The sequence below is a fragment of the Camelus bactrianus genome, chromosome 30 (assembly GCF_048773025.1).
Source record: "Camelus bactrianus isolate YW-2024 breed Bactrian camel chromosome 30, ASM4877302v1, whole genome shotgun sequence".
Lineage (NCBI taxonomy): Eukaryota > Metazoa > Chordata > Mammalia > Artiodactyla > Camelidae > Camelus > Camelus bactrianus.
Window position 1 is genome coordinate 12,830,361 of NC_133568.1, and position 20,674 is coordinate 12,851,034.

General features: G+C 40.8%; 1 non-coding gene across 1 annotated transcript; it reads right to left on the minus strand.

Moving 5' to 3' along the window:
- Window positions 1-4,747: 4,747 nt before the first annotated feature.
- Window positions 4,748-4,890, minus strand: LOC123618664 (small nucleolar RNA SNORA62/SNORA6 family). Its single transcript, XR_006727130.1, has one exon. It is a non-coding gene; the product is annotated as a small nucleolar RNA SNORA62/SNORA6 family (small nucleolar RNA).
- Window positions 4,891-20,674: the final 15,784 nt, after the last annotated feature.

The window sequence follows — 20,674 nt, forward strand, 5'->3', positions numbered from 1 at the left end:
TAAAGTAAGCTGGAGAAAAACTGTTAAAAGCAAATGTGGGCACTGTTAGGGGCCAGGCACTGTTCCCGGCTCCTTCCACGTAAGCACAGTGTGTTCTTATATCAGCCACCTGAAGTAGGTCCATGAGTGAGAGCGCTGTAGTGTGTTTGTTATGAATGTGGACTTCAGAGCTGATCACCTGGGTTCTAATCCCAGCTCCTCTGTTACCTAATTATGAGGCCTTGGGAAGTGGCTTAACTCCTCTGTGTCTCATTCCTCATTTACAAAACAAAGCTAATAGTACCTACTTGGTACAGTTTTCTTAATAATTAAATATGTTAATACATATAAACTATGTAGAACAGATCCCATTCTGTAATAAGCATTCATTAAGAATTAGTTATTATTATTACAATTACTTCTTCATTAAGAATTGTATTCTCATTTGCAGAGCTTGGCCAGGACTTTAGTATATGTCCACCGAGGACAGTGCAGCCTGACTGTGGACAGTCATACCCCCTTGCCTAGGCAGAGACCCCTAAAGGTCACTGCCACTGCCGCCTAGTGACTTTGGGAGAGAAGGGCACACTTCTCACAGTGCCCTTGTGCACCAGTAATGCCAGTAGCTGCTCACACTCTGTTCAGTGGCAGATTTCAGCATATGCTTCAAGAGCATTTCAACCTTTTGCATATTATTACCATAAACTGTTAAATCCCTTCTGTTACTAGAAGCAAATTGGGAACTAATTAAACGTAATCTTTCTGGAAAAGATCCTGTTTGGGCTTTGCAGCGTGGGACAGACTCTGTTTTATAATTCCTTTCTGAGAATCCCCCAGTCCCCATTTACAACTCTTTCAATTATTTTTAGTTCAAGAAAAATACCCATGAAAGATCCCCTGGGCAGATGAACATACAGTAAAATAAAGTGCATTTTCATATTAGAAGGCTTATCCACTCTGGTGCTTGCCAGGCTACAAACTTCAGGGGAATTGGTGAAAGACTCAGCCCATCTCTGAAGTCCTGTGGCTCCTTGAATCATTAGCAAATTGTTCAGCCATTACTTGATACCTAATCGTACATGTGTCAAGAGATCTAATTCTTAATTGTAAGCTCATTGAAGTTACAGATCATGCCCTATGTATTCTTCCCTGGACTCATCTTCCACCTACGAGGACATGATTTCCCCTTCATTCCCCATCTCACCAAAGTACCTCAGTTTTACCTCTGTTTTGAAGACCCATATGCTTGTTGTGGCTCTGCCAGGATCACCAGCTGTCACTTCTCTGTTCTCATCACATGTGTGCTCCAGTTACATAACCTCCTCTTGAAGGTACTGGGAAAGGCCCTTCTACAACGGGGCCTTTGCACATGCCATCCCCTCCATCTCAGTGCTCTCCCTCTCTCCTTGCTCCTGTCGTTATCTCCCCTTCTCCCACCTAGTCCATGTTTATTCATCCTTCAGATGTTTTGACTCCCCCCACGACCTCTCCCACCAACCTCCCTCACCTCTCCACCTAAGTACAGTTATTTAATACTAGCAATCAGTGAATTACCTTCATTTCATTGAAGGTGCTTCTTTATATTGGCAGTTAAACTTTTATTTATGCAGTTATTTCATTAATGCCATCCTCCTGACTAAGCTAGAAGCTCCATTAGAGGAGGAATTGTTTTTTCTCATCATTGCATCTTCAGCATTGAACACAGTAGTTAGCACAAAGGAGGGCCGCAGTAAATATTTTTGAGTTAATTAATGCTCAACAAGTATTTGCTTTTCAGTGATTAAATGCTTCGTTGTTATTAGATTAGTAGATTCAATAAAGTCTTCGAGAACAAAGATTGAGCATAGGATTTCATGTAGTCTTTTCCAGTAGTTCCAGGTGCTATGAATGGATGCGTCTGGTGTGCAGGAGACAAGCCTATAAAGGATAGGAGTCAGAGCAGAGGTCATTGACTGGTAGGTCATCCTGGTCTAGCATTCTCGTGAGCAGCAGTGTCAGGACAAGCTGGCATGAATCAGGGTAACAAACTAGGAACAGGATTGTGGGGTGCTCAGGTGTTGAATGGAGAAGAAATCTGTGTGATAGGCAAGAGAGCCAGAATCCTGTTTAATGAACTCATTTATTTGTTGCAGAAGGATGATATGCTAGATACTATACTAAGAACTGGACATATGCAGACAAATGATTCTGTTCCTTCTCTAGAGTCTGAGGAGGGCAGTCTGGGGGAGAATAATTAACTATAATGTGTTGTGAAAAATCCTGTGATAGAGATGCTGTAGGAAGACAACATTTCATAATCTATGGCCTTTACAGAAGGCTTCTTGAAAAAGATGACACCTGAGCTGATCCTTGAAGAATGAGCAGGAGTTAGGACGTCAGTAGTAGGCATGGAGGGAGGTAGTCAACATAATGAGCAGCAAATAGGAAGGACAAAAGATGGAAGAGTGCCCCGAGTATTTGAGGAACCAGCAACCTCTGGTGGGTGACTAAATTGTGGAGGGCAAAATGGGGGTGGGGGGCTTAGTAAACAATAAGGCTGAGGTGAAGGCTGTGCGCTTGATTGGGGTGGGGTTTGAGAAGCCACTGGAGAATGATCGGACGTACCTGTGAGCCAGGCTTTGCTTAGAAAGTGGCTTTGCCGTTAGAATGAGAAATGGATGAAAGAGGAGCTGCGCTGACTCAGGGGAGAGTATTTAACAGGTAGGAGTTTGTGAAAGGGACACACGGTCATGAAAGGACTTGGGGAAGTGGCGTTTGAATTTCAGGAAAGGGGTAGACTTTCGGTCTGTTGAAAACTAGAGTCAGCAGAGGTTGGCCACGCAAAGTAGGAGGAGGTTTCTGACTGACAGTTTGGTGAATGATGCTGCTACCAAGAAAGTCCACAGCAGAGGGAGAACAGCTTTTGTTGTTTAGAGGGGGATAAATTTGTTATAGAAAAATACTGAAGGACAGTGAGTCTGCTTGCTGGCCCCAGATATCCATTTTCTCCCTTAAAAAATAAATGTCCATGTTTTAGGGAGGCCTTTCCTAGCTTACTTGCATCTGGGTGGTGACCATGTGATTAAGTTCTGGCCAGTGGGATGTAAGCACACCATTGGATAGCTCTTCCAGTCAGTGTTCTCTCTCTCCCTCATGTCCTCAGTCCCACTTTTGGGACTGTGGACATGTTGGCTAGAGGTCTAACAGTGATCTTAGACCATGAGATGGAAGCTGCTTATTGAGGACGGTTGAGAGAGGAGATGAAGTATCTTGAGACCATGATGATTATAGCCTTTTCAGGCTTGGCAGCCAATTTGTCGTTGTATGGATCAGTTAGCCTCTTTCTCCAGGCACATCTGTCATCACTCAATGGGCTCATGAACAAACTGGCCATCCTGGTAAGAAGCATGGACTTACACTTACCAAGACTGACCTGGCTGTAGCCCCTGCTGAGTGCCCCGTCTGTCAGCAGCAGAGATCAACAGTGAGTTCCCGGTATGGCACCCTTCCCTGGGGTGATCGCCCAGCTACCTGGGGACAGGCTGTTTACGTTAGACCTGGAATAGATAGTTACTCTGGATATGGATTTGTCTTCCCTTTAGACAGCGCTTCTCTCAAAGTCGCATCCGTGGGTTTACAGAATGGCCTATCTGCCTTCATGGTATTCCACACAGCATTGCTTCTGTTCAGGTTGCTCACTTCATAGCAAAAGGGTAGTGATGGACCTTGCCCATGGAATTCTCTGGTCTTACCATATTCCCTACCATCTTGAAGCAGCTTGTTTGCTAGGGTTGTGGAATGACCTTTTGATGGCTCAGAATCTATAGGATATAGAATATGCATCTCTGTCTCTGTCTCTATTTCTCGATATATTTATACCTCTATCTATTTATCTATGGCTATATATATGTGTGTGTGTGTTTATATGTATATAGATATAGAGAGAGAGACAATGAATATGAATGAATGTGTGTGTGTGTGTGTATACATGTGTATATATATATGTATTCCCCCTGTATCTTACTCTGTTTCTCTGTAGAATTTTGACTAAGTGAGATAAAGTATCTGGAGATTCTGATGATTATAGAGCTGCCTTTCTATCCTTGACTGCCAAGGTGAGAGAAAAATAAACCTCCATCCCATGTAAGTCTCTGATTGTTACATTCGGTCACTTACAGCTGCACTTAATCCTGACTAATACATTTCATTTGAGATGCCCATGACACACGGACACATGAAGGTGGACAAAGAAGTCGAGCTCATCATAAAGGTCTAAACTAATGATGAACGTTTGCACTCATCAGCACAGTGCCATTAGGAAGGTGAAGCCCTATAAAGGGAGTGTGTCATGTAAGAAGTATAAGCATTTAACCAATGAAAAGAGGAGGATGAACCTGAAAAGAAGATTGCAGACAAGTCGATCAAGTAAGCCACGTGGTTAACTTCTCAGTAAGTTTAAGATGTGTCAACGAGGAGATTGCTGGTGCTCCTAGGTGAGCTGTATGACTGGAGGGGCGATGGTGGAAGACAGTTGTACTGATGGAAGAGTGGGTGAGGACAGTGAAATGAAGACAGAAAGCTTAAAACACCTTTTAGAAACTGGTTGTTAACAGAAGGAAAGAAATAGTGTAGTAATGTAATGACATCATAGTGTCAAGTAGGTATGGTTCCTTCTTTCTTCTTCTCCCTTCCTTTCTTTTAATGGGAGGTGTTTGAGCTTACACTGAGATAGAACCTGTTTATTTTATTTTTAATTGTTTTTTAATTTTTAATTAAAAAATCTTTTTCTACTTGTAGCAAGTACTACTATCAAACTCCACTCATTGGGCTAGAGACCCTCGTGCTGTTAAAGAAAAACTTGCCCCTCATGTAACACACTGCCTACACCTGCGAGTTCATCGGCTGGAACCAGTTTAGATGCTCCTCCGTTAACCTACCTTTCTACAAGTCTCCTTGTGACTGTCTCTCTTCAATGCAGCAATAAGACATTTAGTAGACCTTGAATATGAGACCAAGAGTAGGCTTTATACGCAGTTTCTAGTAACTGAGTGAGTGGCCTTCTTCCTCCTGCTCCATTCCATCCTCCTTCACCACATCCCACATTCGAGTCTTCCAGCTGCTTTCCTCCATCTAAACCATCCAAACTGACTGCTGCTGACGCTGCTCAGCTTCCGGTTAAGACAGTCAGTTTCCAACAGTCTTTGTTGTTTTGTTCCCTCATTGAACCTGTCAAGAGAGTCTTGCGGGGGGAGAAACAGAGGGACTTTGGAGTTGTTTTACTCTCTTGGATTCCCTTCATTGCTTCTCCTCACCTCATTGCTGAAGATCTACAGGCTACCCTCTAACCTCCTGGTACCTGCAAGGTAGAGGAGGTAGTCCGCCAGTTAATGACTCATCGTCTAGAGTGAGAGCCCCCAAATGTGGTGGGTTCTAAATTCCCAGATGTCTTTGAGAGGTACGAGGGCCTTCAATCCACAGACTCAGCAAGGATGGTTGTGGTATGAATGAACGAAGACTTACTCATCCCAACACAGCTGTTCTCCAGAGGTGTGAGTATGGTGTCATCGATACAACTCAAAGCCATTGAGAACACTTCTGCACAAAGAACAGGTTTGACATTATGTATTTTTTCCTCTGAATCAATGGAAGCAGTAAAACATATTAGCTTTAGATTCCGAGCTCTGTAATCTAAGAGCTATGAATGCGTCATGACCTGTGTAACCTTGGGGAAATTGCCTAAGCTCCTTGAACACTCAGCTTCTTAGTTTGTAAGATAGGGATTAAAATACCTTCATCACAAGGTTGTTTAATAGAGAAAATGTGTGTAAAGTGCTTCTTCGAGTGCTGAGTGCCCAGTAATTGATGACTAGTATTGTTCTAGAAGTCAAACCACTGTCATGAGAGGGTCCGAATCTTTTCGACATTAAAAAGTTCATACTCTGAAAGGAGGTATCTCCATTGATCTCGGGAATTTTTCTCCAGGCCATGCCATCAATCCTGTGTATCCTTTGTTCAATACCTGCAGGGTGAAGCTGATGTGTTGAACTCATCTCTGCTAATGATTTAATTTGTTTCCCCTCCCAAGTAACCTTTGCATGGTAACAGGGAGACTTTCAACGCCTTAATGAAAATTAGTGACTAATGTGAGGATTGCAGGCACCTGGCAGAGCCAGAGAACACGAGGCCTCTAGGCAGGGGCTCATTTCCAGGGGACTTGTACATGACGCGACACCAGCAGGAGCAGGAGGCCGCCCAGCCTGCCCCTGGGTAAGGCTGGCCTTGTTCTGCGGGGGAATAAGTCTGTGCGAAATCAATACTCCTCCTGTTGTTTCCAAGTTTAACTCCCCACCTTTGGAGTGCGGATGCGCAGAGAGCATGCGGCAAACATTTGTTGAATGCAGATTGAAGAGGAAGTGGGGGCAAAGTGGGGGACTGAGAGGCTCATCTCAAGAGGTCAAGAAAATGAGAGAAAAAAATCACTTGGAGCAAATAGCTGATTGGACATGATCTCTTTTTATGTATTTTCTTTTGATTTTATCATTATCTTGTTCCTTATTAGTTGACTTTTTATTTTTATTTTATTTGTTTCAGTCTGTGACAGAGAGCCCAGCAACTCCAAATAACGTGAGCAGCCCACAGTAAAAATGAAGGCAGTTAATCAGTTAGCGTTGCTCATTAATGTGGCGCCTGCCACTCAGCTGAATCTTACATGATTTCAGTTACTCCTTGTTCAGGTGTTGAGTTACTTTTTTTTTTTTTTTGAGTTACTTTTTATTCATTATATTTGCAACATATGAAAAATACAGCAAACATTAAGGTTTTGCAAATATATCATTTAATTCAGGGATATTTTTTCTTTTTATTAAAAAAAGTACACCTTCAGAGAATCTGAAAATTTGAGTCAACCAGGAAAATGCACTACACACACATTTCTACAAATAGTTTTCAGGTAGTCATGGATTCTCTGAATCTTATTCATAAGGCTGTTAGAGGACCACGGGTCCAAGGTTAAGAACTTCTGGTGGAATCCAACCCCTTTATTTTATGGGAAAAGGGACTGAGATGCAGAGATGTTAAAGTCCTAGGACCAATTCCACAAAGTACTTGGAACTCCTAGAGCACAACCCAGGGCTTATGACTTCTGTTATCTCAAGTTCTTGATAAATTCTAATGAAGCTTAACATTTTATTAAGCTAAAGGCAATCTCAATTCCAGATAAATCTCTGCCATGGATGATAACACAGCATCTTCCTGGTAATTCAGGCAGAGATTATACCCCTCTCTTTGAAGAGTCCTGGAGTTCTTCAACTCAAAGCATGCATTTAAACTCCATTTGCTAATCATTGTGTCCTCAGGTAGGTTTCCGCCTCATCTCCCCATCAGTCTTGCTGGCCAGTAGCTACTAAGGGGACATGTTGGAAGGAGGATGAACAGCAATATTCAACCCTGGGCTCTGAGGCTGGTGAGCTGAGAGGAAAATGAAGTCCAGTTTGTAGTGTGCTTACTAGACGCCAGGCAGGAATGGATTCAGATTTTGTGGTGCCTGATAATTGTATGATTTGTGGGTTTCTAAAAAAAGAATAGAAACTTTCAAACACAAGATTAAGTACAAAAATGAACATTTATTTAGAATGAGAAAGGAAATTACGATGAACTATAATCATATAAAACCAACAAGTATCAAAAAGACAAAACTTCAGAAAAATAACATAATAATTTAGTGTGTATTTATTCATTAACTTCTGGACACACGTTTATAATCCTTTTTTAACCTTTTTTGGGGGGAGAGGAATACTTTTCCATCACCTCTTTGTTTGAAATGATTGTACAATATTTTCTATAAGTAGAATAGCAAGATAATTCAGTCTTTCTTCAAGTATTTTTTTTCCTCTAAAATTTGTTTCTCATGGAGTTTAGATTTTTTTTCAGTTTCATAAGTTGTTATGAATTTAGGATTGTTGCCAAACTTGGGAAAAAATATCATGTTTCGTTTAGGTATGAACTAGTACAGATGTACTCAGTGTCTGTAATATTGCTATAGATTTGTACAACGACAGGGGTTCAGTTAAATTCTATTTAGCCCCATTCCCATCAGAAAGTTTTTAAAAAATATGTCAGGCATTTATAACTATATGCACTTTGCATTTTCTAGAAAATTTTTGATAAGAGACAACTGCTGTTTTGACTTGGTGTCCAAGAGAATCAAATCCTCCAGTCACAATGTTGCACGTTTGATGTTTGAAGAACTTTCCAGAAAAGCTTTAGTCCCATACCTTTCAAACTTTGGTTCTCCATGTGTATCTGGTGCAGATTGCTGTACAACACCATGATCTTTGGCCCTGCCTTTTGGTGTCATGATCACAGTTGAGTTAGCCCCGTGGAGGTTAGGTCTCCTTCTAGAAGCCATTCCTAAACCATGACAAGCAGCAAATGCTTAATTTTATATGGAAGTGACTGTGAACCATATTAATAGATCTAATAAACTTAAACCAATTCAACCTTCTGTTAGAATTTCCAAGAAATGGAACCTCTTTCACAAGGGAAATCTCCATGTAAGGGAGAGAGGTTGCAGTGGAAAGGGCCAGTCATCTTACTTGAGATATGACTGGAACATCTGAACTTTGGCAAATGTTACAAAACATAGATCAGTGTGAACATGTTACTGAGTCTTTGGAAGGACTCTGAAGCTTGCAGCTTATCAGCTTCATGACTAAACTGCCACTGATGCCAGTGGTCCTAAAGGACCAGATCTTTGAGCATCCCAGTGCCCCAGGGCTCAGACCTGAATTCTTTTTTTTTTTTTTTTTTTCTTTTTGGCCCTATATATCCCCTCCCCTGATGATCTCAACCAGCCTCCTGGCTTTAAGTGCTCTCTGCATTCAGGCAACATCCAGTTTCTTTTCTATGCTGGTAGAACGTCAAAATCACGTATCTAAGTATCTTCTCAGTATCTCCACTTGGATGCCATTCACATTCAGCATCTCCACAAGTGAACTCTAGATCTTGCTCCCTAAACCGTCTCTACCTGGAGGCTTCTCAGTTAGCGACAACTTTATCTTTTCAATTATTTATACCCAAAACACGAGTCTCGTGGTCTGTTAAGAAATCCTGCATGCTCAGAATATACAGAAACCTGATTGCTTCTTACCTACCCCTGAGCTACTTCCTTGGACTTAGCCATCACTGGCCTTCCCCTGGATGGCAGCAGAAGCCTCCGGAAGGGCCTCTCTTGTTTCTGTGTCACTGGTCTGGTTCTCAGTACAGCAGCCTGTAAAATATAAATTGGGTGTTGTCATTCCTCTGTTCAAACCCAGTTCTCTCCAAGAAGCCAGAGGCCATAAAATGGCTGAGAAGGCTCTAGTGATCACATTGTCCGGCCTCTCGTGCCCTCTCCCTGTCCCAGTGTTGCAGCCACACCAGGTGGGGACCTCAGAGCTTTTATCTCAGGTGTCTACCTGGATAACGCCTTTTCCTCCTTCAAGTATGTCCTCAGATCTTACCTGTTCAATGAGACTGTCCTGGCCACCTAATTCCCCCCCACACACGCACACATCCTCCATCCCTTTTACCCTGTTCTCCTTCTTCCGCGGGACTCTAACACCAATCACGTGCTAGCATACTGTAGGTTAAACTCTTAATCATGTAGATGTGCTTATGGTTGCGAATATACTATATTGTTGACAGTTTACTGTCTTGCTCCCTTGGTAGAATGTAAATACCACAAGGACAGGGATCTTTGTGTTTTTCAATGGTATGTCCCATGAGGTTAGAAATTCATCTAATTCTCAAAAAATAAACCAACCTGTGAGATAGGTGCTACCATTTTTATAGATTAAAAAAAAATTAGAGAAAAGTTAAGAAGCTTGCCAAGATTACAGAAGTAGGAAAGATGGAATCCAAACCCAGATAGCCTGCAGAGCCTGCACCCTTAGCTGGTGTGCAGAGGGGAAAGTGTACGGAGGGGAAAGGCAGCCAGTGGGGTGGAGGACTGGTGGCCCTGGAGGGTGATTGCCGGCTGCACCTGTGTGCTCATACCAGGTTATTAGCCTCTGAGCTAAATGCCAACTTGACAGGTAAGAGTTCCAGGACTAAAACTTACATTTCAAAAAATAAACTACTTACATATAGCAAGTATAGTTGTGACTTAATCATTTTCCCAAGGAAAGAGTGATAGTTTCTTCCTTTTCTGAGTCATTGTGTATGCGATTTGGCCCTTTGCCTGGCTCAGTTGCCTTCACCAGAAGAAATGTGCTACGCTGGGCTGTGATTCTGTGCTAATGAGAGCCAAGAAAACTACAGCAGTAATTTCAGACACATTATTGTAACGCCACGTTGTTTGGGAGGTGAAGGTGGTTTGCATAATGTGAGAATCACTTGATCAGGTGGAAAAACTGTTTCTGGATATAGGTCAGTGTGGAAGAATCTTGCAGGCATGCAGTGGGGCTGGGGTGAGCCATTTTTGAGCCTGTCTTTCACACACACACACACACACACACACACACAAGTTTGTTTCTGGACTCTTGCAAAGGCCATATATCTGGTCTTCCTGCTTCTAGCTTTCCTTTACCCAGGTCCTCTGCCCCTAAAATTACCTTTTGAGAACCTAGACTTCTCTACTTAAATTCCTCCACGCATTCCTTACATACTATAGAAAGCACATACTTTTTCATGGGGCAACCAGTTGTTCAATCCGGGCAGACTCACCTGTAGCTCTGCCCAGCCCCTGCATTACCTTCTATTTCCGAATCACAGAGTGTCCCCAGGCACCCACTGCCTTGCCACATCTTAGGGCTTTCTGCATCTGCTGAAACTCCCTTTCCTGGCTCTGTTTAGCCAAATTACACCCAACTTTTTGAGAACGAGCTTAAATGCTGCCATTTCTAGGAAGCCTTCCTGACTAAATCTCAACCCCCATCAGCTCCTGCAAATATGCAAACACACACACTCAAATGCTATAAAAATAATAGTTTTCTGTGCTTGCACATGACTTTGTTAGTACTTAGGAATGGTGGTCTTACTTTTATTTTGGTGATTTCCCTCTGTTCTGCCATGATTTGGAGAGTTTCCAAATGGCTCTAAGAACTCAAAAAATCCCTTTGGGTGCTTCTGGAGAGGTGAGTTAGCAGGTCTCTGGGTGTCTAAACTGCTCATAATGCGAATTATTACCTGAAAGTTGACTTGGAGAAGCACAGATCCAGAGACAGAAAATGTGAGTGGAAAGTTCTTGAGCGTCCATTCATCTACTCACACGCTCAGTTACTTAGTTGAACAAGCCTTTCTGGAGCCCAGTTTCTGCCAAGATTGTGCTAGGCACTGGAGCTAGCATGGTGCCCACACAGGTTGACACCTGCCCTCCTGGAACTTTGTGCACAGGAAGCAGTTGTGCTGCAGTGATGCGGGGGCCACCTGCAGCCGTGCGGGGGATGGGACTAGTTCCTTAGCTAGAAGAAGAAAGACTTTGAGTTTTATTTATTTATTTTTACCTCCTACACTGACTTCAATTAACTGTCATTAGTTAGAATGGAAAAGACTTTTCTGCACAGGGAGGTTTTCAGTAAATAGCTGATGATGGAAGGAGGGAGCAAGGGAGAGAAGGAGAAAGGGAGAGTGAAAGAGAGGGACAGATGAAGGTCTCTTGGTTATGAAACCAAGCTCAAGCTTCTGGTTCAAACTGTAGAAATAAATCATGATCTTCTTCACATGTTCTCCTCAAGATGTTACTGCAAACCCTTGCAACGTTTGCACCAAAACCAGTAGTAAGGGAAAAAGGAAGTCAGAACAATACAAAATTAAATCCCTGGCCGAGAGCCTAAGCACGGTTAGACCATGAGAGGGGCGTGGTCCTTGATGGTGTAACCCCTCAGCCTGTCTCCTCCACGCCGGCCTTTTTCTTCAGTCACTTCCAAAAACATGTCCTCTTGGGGTTTGCATGCCTAGGAGGCCTTGGAGATGAGATGAAGGGAAGCTGAATACATTTAACAGGACCGTAATTATCTCTTTTTCCTTTTTTTTTTTTTTTTTTAAAAATTCCTATGGGGCTCTAGAAATGTCATGGCCTGCATTATTGCAATGCAGTGAATGTGGGGTGAAGACCTACCTGTGCCATGAAAATCTCTCCGCAATTTGCAGCATTAAGGGATGGAGGATGGAAAGGAAGATTGGAAGAGGCTTGCAGTGTTGATTAAGACAACAACAGCACAACAGAACCCTCGAGCCCCTCCCAGGAAGCACAGAGGGAGCCGTGAGGTGGGACTGATGCCGAAGGATTAGAGCAATGCGGGGACCTGTGCTTTTCTCTGCTCTTTACAAACTGAATCACCAGGCTTTCCATGGAGGCAGCTCACCCCTCAGGCACCTGCAGCCGCTGCAGAGGAGAAACCAGATTTCTCCTTACTCTCGGCTAAGAATCTGGGAAGGAGGAAGATGATTAAAGATTGGGGGAATTTTTTTCACATTCTTTATTATCCTGTTCTGCCTCAGTCATCTCAATATTCACAAAGTAGATATGGAGGAAGGCTGCATAAAGGAAAGGACAGCTCTGCTGGGAGGGCTGTTGCATTTTCAGTCCTCTAAGACTTTTCTCCCCCTTCTCCATTTATTATCTCTTTTCAAAGCCCTGGAGTAAAGGGATTGTCTAAACCCCATTCGTTGGCAGCCGTTCAGGAAGCTTCATCTTGTAGCACAACTAGGGGGAGAACCAGGAGTGAGTTCTTAGAAAACTTTTCTAGGCGTGAGAAATGATAACAGCAACTCAATGTTTAGCACTGACGTGAGAATTATAAGCATTAGAAATGACGGCTCAGTGCTTTCAGCACACGCAGCGCTCTGTCCGCACGTCTCGGGGCTCTCTGACCCTGTCATCCCACCCTAGCCCCCATGGCAGGACATCCCTAAGGATCTAGACCCAGGATGTAGACCTGCACTCTTCCAGGGCGACAGTTTTTATTTGTTTGGTTGTCCTGACTCAGGGGGGTCTTAAGCTGTGCCCTCAGGTGATGGGATTTGCTGCCTTTCCTGTAAAGACATTTCTTCCTTGGGGTGAAGGGTCCGGGAGGGGCTCTGCTTTGGTGCACAGCAACTTTCCTCCCAGCTCCTATGACTGCTCTCTTCTCATCCAGGCGCCAGTCTTCCTCCGGGACACCCTAGGGTATGTGGAGGAGAAGCCTGTGAGTGAGTGCAAACTGTCCTTGGGCCAGCTGCTACCAGTGTTTCATGTTCTCCCACTGGCCCCTATTTGGCCGTTAGCAGTTTGTTTAGACTTCTGGCCGACTTGTCCTGACCAGTGGGCATGATGTCCAGCAGCATCTGTTTCAGGTCATTCTTCTCCTTAGAGGGTCTTGTCTTCCCTTGTAGTTTGGGTTAGTTGGTTGCTCTGTAACCTCAGCTCTCTGATGGAATCAAGACAGTTGTCAACGTGCAGACTGTAGTCTGTGTGTGTGTGTGTGTGTGTGTGTGTGTGTATATGTTGTTGCTGTTGGATGAGTGTTGATGTTTTCACCTTTCTACAGGCTAAGTGGAAGACACAGTCAACCGATGTGATGTGTCTGTTGAACTCAGTTTCAAGGTTTATAATTTAAAAGGATGCTTTCAAATTTCGTTTCATCCAGAGGAGAGTGATTCAGGTGTGCCTAGAAGCCAAGGTTAAGGAAATACAAACATCTAAACTAAAGACAAAAGGTCTCAAGGAAGAACGCTTCAGCTGTTCCCAGGGCAGCCATTTGGAGGCAACACTACATTTAGCTGGTGTTACTCCAGAGCAGAAGTAATGGGTGGAGATTACAGGGAAGCCGCTTTCTGCTCAATAACAAGGGGGAAGTGTTCTGCTAAATAAAGAGCTATTAGAGCTGGAGAGAGTGTTTTCTGAGGTCATAATCTCCCCCTGTGACCACAAAAATGGCATAGTTGAGCTTGCGTGAAAGTTTGTTGGAATATTTTTAAAGGTGGTTTTAGAATTCAGTTAGGAGTTTGGAGTAGATGAACTCTGACATACTTGAAACCCTTCTAATTACAAGGAATCAACTCCTCCTTTTCAACCTCTGTTTTTTTTAGGTTCATCCTCAGCACCAGAGTAAGAATCCACAGACTTCAAATGCCTTGCTATTGTGGTTTAATAAAGTTGTTGCTTCTGAAGACAAAGCATGTACACCACAGTTTTGAGCACTTAGCTATTAAACGGGGTTCCTTTTTGACTTGGTCCAAAAGGAGTATCACAGATGATGGGCAGTTACTGTTAGAGGTGTTTCCTACTTGGACTGGAATCTTTATCAGACAGCTTAGAAGTAAACATTAAAATTGAAGGTAAAGTAATGATGATTTAGCCTAACAAATGTGACATAGAAATTTTGTACAAGAGGAACTTGAGTGATTTTGTGGGGGCTCCAATTAAGAGATCCCAAAAGGTCAAAATCATTTAGCTTTGAGGAGATAAAAAGGAAGCGGCTGTATTAGCTGAAGTGGATCGCATGTGAATGTATTCATCATGGGCAATACAGGTGGAACATACATGGTTATTTAGAGAAGGGAAACATGCTGTATTCCATGATGTCATAGTAAATCAATGGCTCCCATTAAACCAATCAGAATCTGGAAAACCCAGTTGGAAAAGAGGATGCCGTTAAGAGACAGACTTCCTGGGAGCAGAGCTCCATGTGGGGACAGAGCAGGCGTGAGGGCTGTGTCTTGGATTTTCTAAGTGGTGGTGGTGTGTGCCGACTCAGGATGTTCTTGCAATGCTTGGAGCTGAGTTACTGATATCTGTAGGTCTTCTATATAGAAACAATAGTGCTATAAGTAGCTTCTGTGATAGTACATCTAGTTTTTGCCTCATAGGTATTTTATGTTGAAGGTTGAGATAATAAAATACCCTTTCTTTAGGGTGTCATCAAGAGGGCCCTTTGATCTGGGTCAGTGTATACACAGAAGCATTTGTGCCACTATTGAGACGTAAGCAGCACTCAGCTCCAGCCTCTCGTTTCCCGTTTCTACGCTCCTACACTCTTCTGCACAATCTCCCTTTTAACTCCTCCATAATCCTCTCTCCTTCAGAAAGAGCCAACCCACATCTTTATGTGGCTCCTGGCTGTTCCTGGTTTACCATTTGGGAGTAATGTTGGGTTTACAAAGACCAATTTGGCAGATATATTAGAGCTGATAGGAGGATAAGTGGCAGATCTTTAGAGGAAATGATTTTACCTCTTCTAAGTATAAGACTGCTTCTGCTTTAAACAGTGGGCTTTGTCTTATGTTATACTTTGTTTGAAGACATCAAAGCCAGCAGTGTGGTTAGCAGTGTGTGTACAGTGTGCAGGCAGCTTGTTTCTCCTCCTGCTCCTCTTCTTTCCTGCATTTGAAGTATCTTTCTGCTCTCTACGCTTCCTCAAGAACAGCTCCCACAGAATCTCCAAAACAAAGGAGGAAAAGAAAATGGAAACTGATCTAGTTTGTTAATTTAATTTTAATTTTATTTCATCTATTTTTTTAAATTGAAGTATATTTAATTTATAGTATTGTTTTAGTTTCAGGTCTACAGCCTAGTGATTCAGCATTTTTTCAGATTATATTCCATGCTAAGTTATTACAAGGTAATGGGTATAATTCCCTGTGCTAGACTGTATATCCTTTTTGCTTATTTATTTTACACATAGTAGTTTGTCTCTTAATCCCATATATCTATCTCACCCCATCCTCCTCCCCATCCCTACTGATAACCACTAGTTTGTCTGTGTCTGTGAGTCTGTTTCTGTTTTGTATGCGCATTCATTTGCATTATTTTTTAGATTCCACATATAAGTGGTATCATACAGCATTCGTCTTTTTCTGTCTGACTTATTTCACTAAGTGTAATATTCTCTAGGTCTATCCATATTGCTGCAAATGGCAGTGTTTCATCCTTTTCTATGGCTAATACTCCATTGTGTGTCTGTTTATATATAAAATCCTCTTAAGCCAATCGTCTGCTGATGAGCTCTTGGGTTGCTTCCATGTCTTGGCTGTTGTAAATAGTGCTGCTGTATGCATTGGGAAACGTGTATATTTTCAAATTAGTGTTTTCATTTTTTCCTGGTACAGACCTAGGATTAGAATTGCTGGGTCACATGGTAGTTCTGTTTTTAGTTTTTTAAAGGAAACTCCATTCTGTTTTCTAGTGGCTTCACCAGTTTACATTCCCACCAACAGTATCTGACGGTTCCCTTTTCTCCACATTCTCTCCAACACTTGTTATTTATAGACTTTTTGATGATAGCCATTCTGACAGGTGTGAGGTGAGGCATGTTTGTGCTTGTGTTTCTCTGATAATTAGTGATGTTGAACATCTTTTCACGTGCAAGTTAGGCATTTGAATGTCTTCTTTGGGAAAATGTCTATTCCAGTCTTCTGACCATTTTTGGATTGAATTGTTTGTTTGCTTGATATTGAATTGTATGAACTATTTGTATATTTTGGATATTAACCCCTTTTCAGTCATGCCATTTACAAATATTTTCTTCCATTCTGTAGGTAGTCTTTTAGTTTTGTTGATGGTTTCCTTTGCTGGGCCAAAGCTTTTAAGTTTAATTAGTTCCTATTTGTTTATTTTTGCTAGTATTTCTTTTGCCTTAGGAGACTGACCTGAGAAAACATTGCTATGATTTTTGTCAAAGAGCATTATGCCTATGTTTTCTTCCAGGAATTTTATGGTTTCATGTGTCTTACATTTGGGTCTTTAAACCACGCTGAATTGTTTTTGTATATGGCATGAGGGAATGTTTTAATTTCATTGTTTTACATGTAGCTGCCCAGTTTTTCCAGGACCACTTCTTGAAGAGATGGTCTTTTCTCCATTGTATATTCTTGCTTTCCTTGTTGTAGATTAATTGACCATAGGTACATGGGTTTATTTCTGGGCTCTCTATTAAGTTGCATTGATGTATGTGTCTGTTTTTGTGCCAGTATCATCCTGTTTTAATTACCAAAGCTTTATAGTATAGTCTGAGGTTCGGGGGAATTATACCTCCAGTTTGTTCTTTCAGGATTGCTATGGCAGTTCTGGGCCTTCTGTGGTTCTGTTATAAATGTTACGATTATTTGTTCTAGTTCTGTGAACATGTCCTTGGTATTTTGATACAGATTGCATTAAATTTATAGATTACTCTGGGTAGTATGGCCATTTTAATAATACTGATTCTTCCAGTCCAGGAGCATGGGATAGCTTTCCATTTCTTTGAATCATCTTCAGTTTCCTTCCTCAGTGTTTTATAGTTTTTAGAGTATAGGTCTTTCAACTCCTTGGTTAAGTTTATTCCTATATGTTTTGGGGTGTGATTTTAAACAGTATTTTTTTTAACTTTTTCTTATATTTCATTATTAGTGTATAGAAATGAAACAGATTTCTGCATATTAATCTTGTATCCTGCAACCTAGCCAAATTCTTTTCTTAGTTCTGGTAGTTTGGGGGTGAAGATTTTAGGGTTCTCCATATAAAATGTCACACCATCTGCAAATAGAGGCAGATTTACTTCTTCCCCTCCAATTTGGATACCTTTTATTTTTCCTGTCTAATTGCTGCGGCTAGGATTTCCAATACTGTGTTGAAGAGAAGTGGCAAGAATGGGTGTCCTTGTCTTGCTCCTTGAATTTAGTAGGAAGGCTTTCAGCTTTTCACTGTTGACTGCCATGTTGGCTGTGTGTTTATTGTAAATGGCCTTTATTATGTAGAGTCCTGTTCCCTCTAGACCCACTTTGATGAGAGTTTTTACCATGAATAGATGTTGAATTTTGTCAAATGTTTTTTCTGCATCTGTTGAGATGATCATGTGGTTTTTGTCTTTCCTTTTGTTAACATGGTATATCACATTGATTGATTTGCGCTACGTGGAAACATCCTTGTGACTCCGGGATAAATCTATCTTGATCGTGGTATGTGATCCTTTTGATTTTTGTTGGATTCCATTTGCTACTATTTTGTTGAGGAATTTTGCATCTGTATTCATCAATAATAATGGCATGTGATTTTCTGTTTTTGCAGTGTCTTTGTCTGGTTTTGGTATCAGGATAATGATGGCATTGTAGAAAGATTGTAGAAGATTTATCATGGGGAAAAAAAACCAGATACCAAGAAATATAAGTGCATTTAGCCCCAGAGACTGAGCATTAGAGCAAAAAGGTCAACAAGCACAGAAAAAGAGAGGAGTCCTACCGCTTATCATTTGCTGACACTCACACTGTCAGATCCTTCATCTGAATTTCCATCTCTGTAGTGACCACGACCACCCTGTTGCCTTATAAGTGTCTACTTCAGTCACATGACAGGCAATTTAGAATTTTTGTAATTATCTAAGGATTAGCAGTGGAGTGGGCTTTGTTAGTTCCCAATTGAATGCTCAATTTTAGAGCCATAATTGGAAAGATTTCCAGTAATTTGTGGCAGTTGTATTTAGTAGAAGGGATAGAGGTGATTTTTGTTACTTTGTTCCTTTGTTAGGTCTTTATAATCCACATTTGGCAGAGGTATGAGATAATCTCTGGCAATATGCCTCTTGGACAAGATTTTTCATGACACAGCTGCAGAGGAGATTCAGAGTATCCTATCCTGCTACTTACCCATCTTCCCTGAGAACTATTGATCACCTGTACTCCTAATACTATAAGGCAGAGCCATTTTTCTGTCATTGATGAATCAGTGAAAGTAAATTTGCTCCACATTAACTAGTCTGTATTTTTTAGTTTGTGATTGAGTTACTAAGTGGTTGATGATTGGGCCAGTACTAAATGATCAAAAATAATGTATGTTAAATAATAAAATTGTGTCAGCACTGTGGTGTGCCTTGTACAGACACTTGCAAAGGCACAGATTTAGCTTTCCTTGTTTGAGATCAGAACCAAATACGCTGACTCCCATATATAAAACCAAATGGGGTAGAATCCTCCAGTTCTATTGCATGGTACTAAGAAAGCGTTGATACTGAAACAAACATATGTGGATATGTATCCATTTGCATAGATGTATGTATAATACAAGTGGTCATCAAGAATCTATGTTCAGTCAATGAAAAATTAATCTCATGTCATGCATTTATAGATCAAGTTTGTTGTTACCAATGCTGTAGTCTCTTTGGGTGACACAAGGGTGAAAGAGGTAATAACATATTTCTCCTGTTTTCACTAAATTTGCTTGCAGACCAATTGGAGATAGAATCACAATAAATAAAACATTTTTTGTTTATGTTTCATAGCAGTTCTAGAAGTAAACCATTGAATTTTGAGCAGAAAAAAAAGCAAAGGCACCATTTACTAATTTTCAATAGAACTGGTTTTGTAAATCAGTGGCACTAGAGTCATAAGGTCTAAATTTCAGTCTTGGTTCTGATATGGTGATTAATCTGCCTTCTGTTTTTGTATCTATAAAACATAGGAGTTGAACTAGAGTAGTAAATCTCCCAGCATGTCAAGTTACTGAAATTCTTCAGAGCTTTGCTGCTAAATTTTAATGAGTATGTGCATTTCACTGTGAAACAAATGATGGAAAGATGAGCTTTGTCACAGCAAAAAAATGGGGAATAATCTACTGTGAGCAAAAAAGACATAGTCTAATGTGAACATAGTTCAAAACAGAATTTGGGTTTACTGTAATATGTAAGTGCCTTGCCTCTTCAATATTTAAAGTTAAATACTTTGGATGGTAAACAATTTGATATAAATAGCTAACCTGTAGATAGCATAGTAACCACCAAACATTTATTTTATTTCATTATTTTTTCCTAAGCTTCATCATTAAAATTCCTGTTTCCTTGACCATTTCAAGCATATTTTCACAAATTCTAGAATTTCACCAACATAAAATGCCCAAAAATCACTGTCATAGAGGATTTTAAGGTCTTGTTAAAGCTCTTGAATTTGATGATGCTATATGTATCTAAGACAGATCAAAAATCCCTCTTCTATTCAGGACACCCTTCATCAGTGAAGGCCAAATAAAGACTTCGTCAGACAGCTAAAGTCTAAGAGATGTAATTGCTAGCATATATGCATGAAAAGAAGTATTTTAAAAGAAGTTCTTCAGGGAGAAAGAGTATGATTGTAGATAGAAATTTGAATCCATAAAAGAATTAAAGAGTACAGAAGACTGTAGATATGAGGATAAAGATACATTTTTAATTTATTGTTTTTTAAAAGTTAATTATTTAAAGCAACAAAAAGTTAACAGTGAGCTGCATGATTTATAACATGTCCAAGTAAAATGTATTCAATATCACAAAATATAAAAGTATACGGTTACAATATTTTAATATACCTAAAGTGGTGTAGTATTAACTGAAGATAAACTTTGATAAGTTACAGGTGAATTCTGTAAACTCTAAAACAAGCATTAAGAAAATTGTGATTCCAATGGTGCAATCATAAAAAAAAAAACACTAAATGAAAGCAAAATAAGTCAGAAAAGGGGAAGAGAAAGGGACAGATCGGACAAAGAGAAAAAAACTAGCAAATTAAAAACTTTAAATCCAAACATCAATGATTGCCTATATAAAAGGCAAAGAGTGCCAGATTAGATAGAAATGCAAGGCAGCTTTATACTATTGACCAACCACCCCTCACACACTTTAAATATAAAGACGTAATTGTGTTAAAAGTAAAAGGATAGAAAAAAGGTATACTTTGCAAATGCTAAAGTAAGTGTAAATGTCTGTTTGAAGACATTAACTGTCCTAAGTAGGTATGCACCCACAAAAACTCTTCA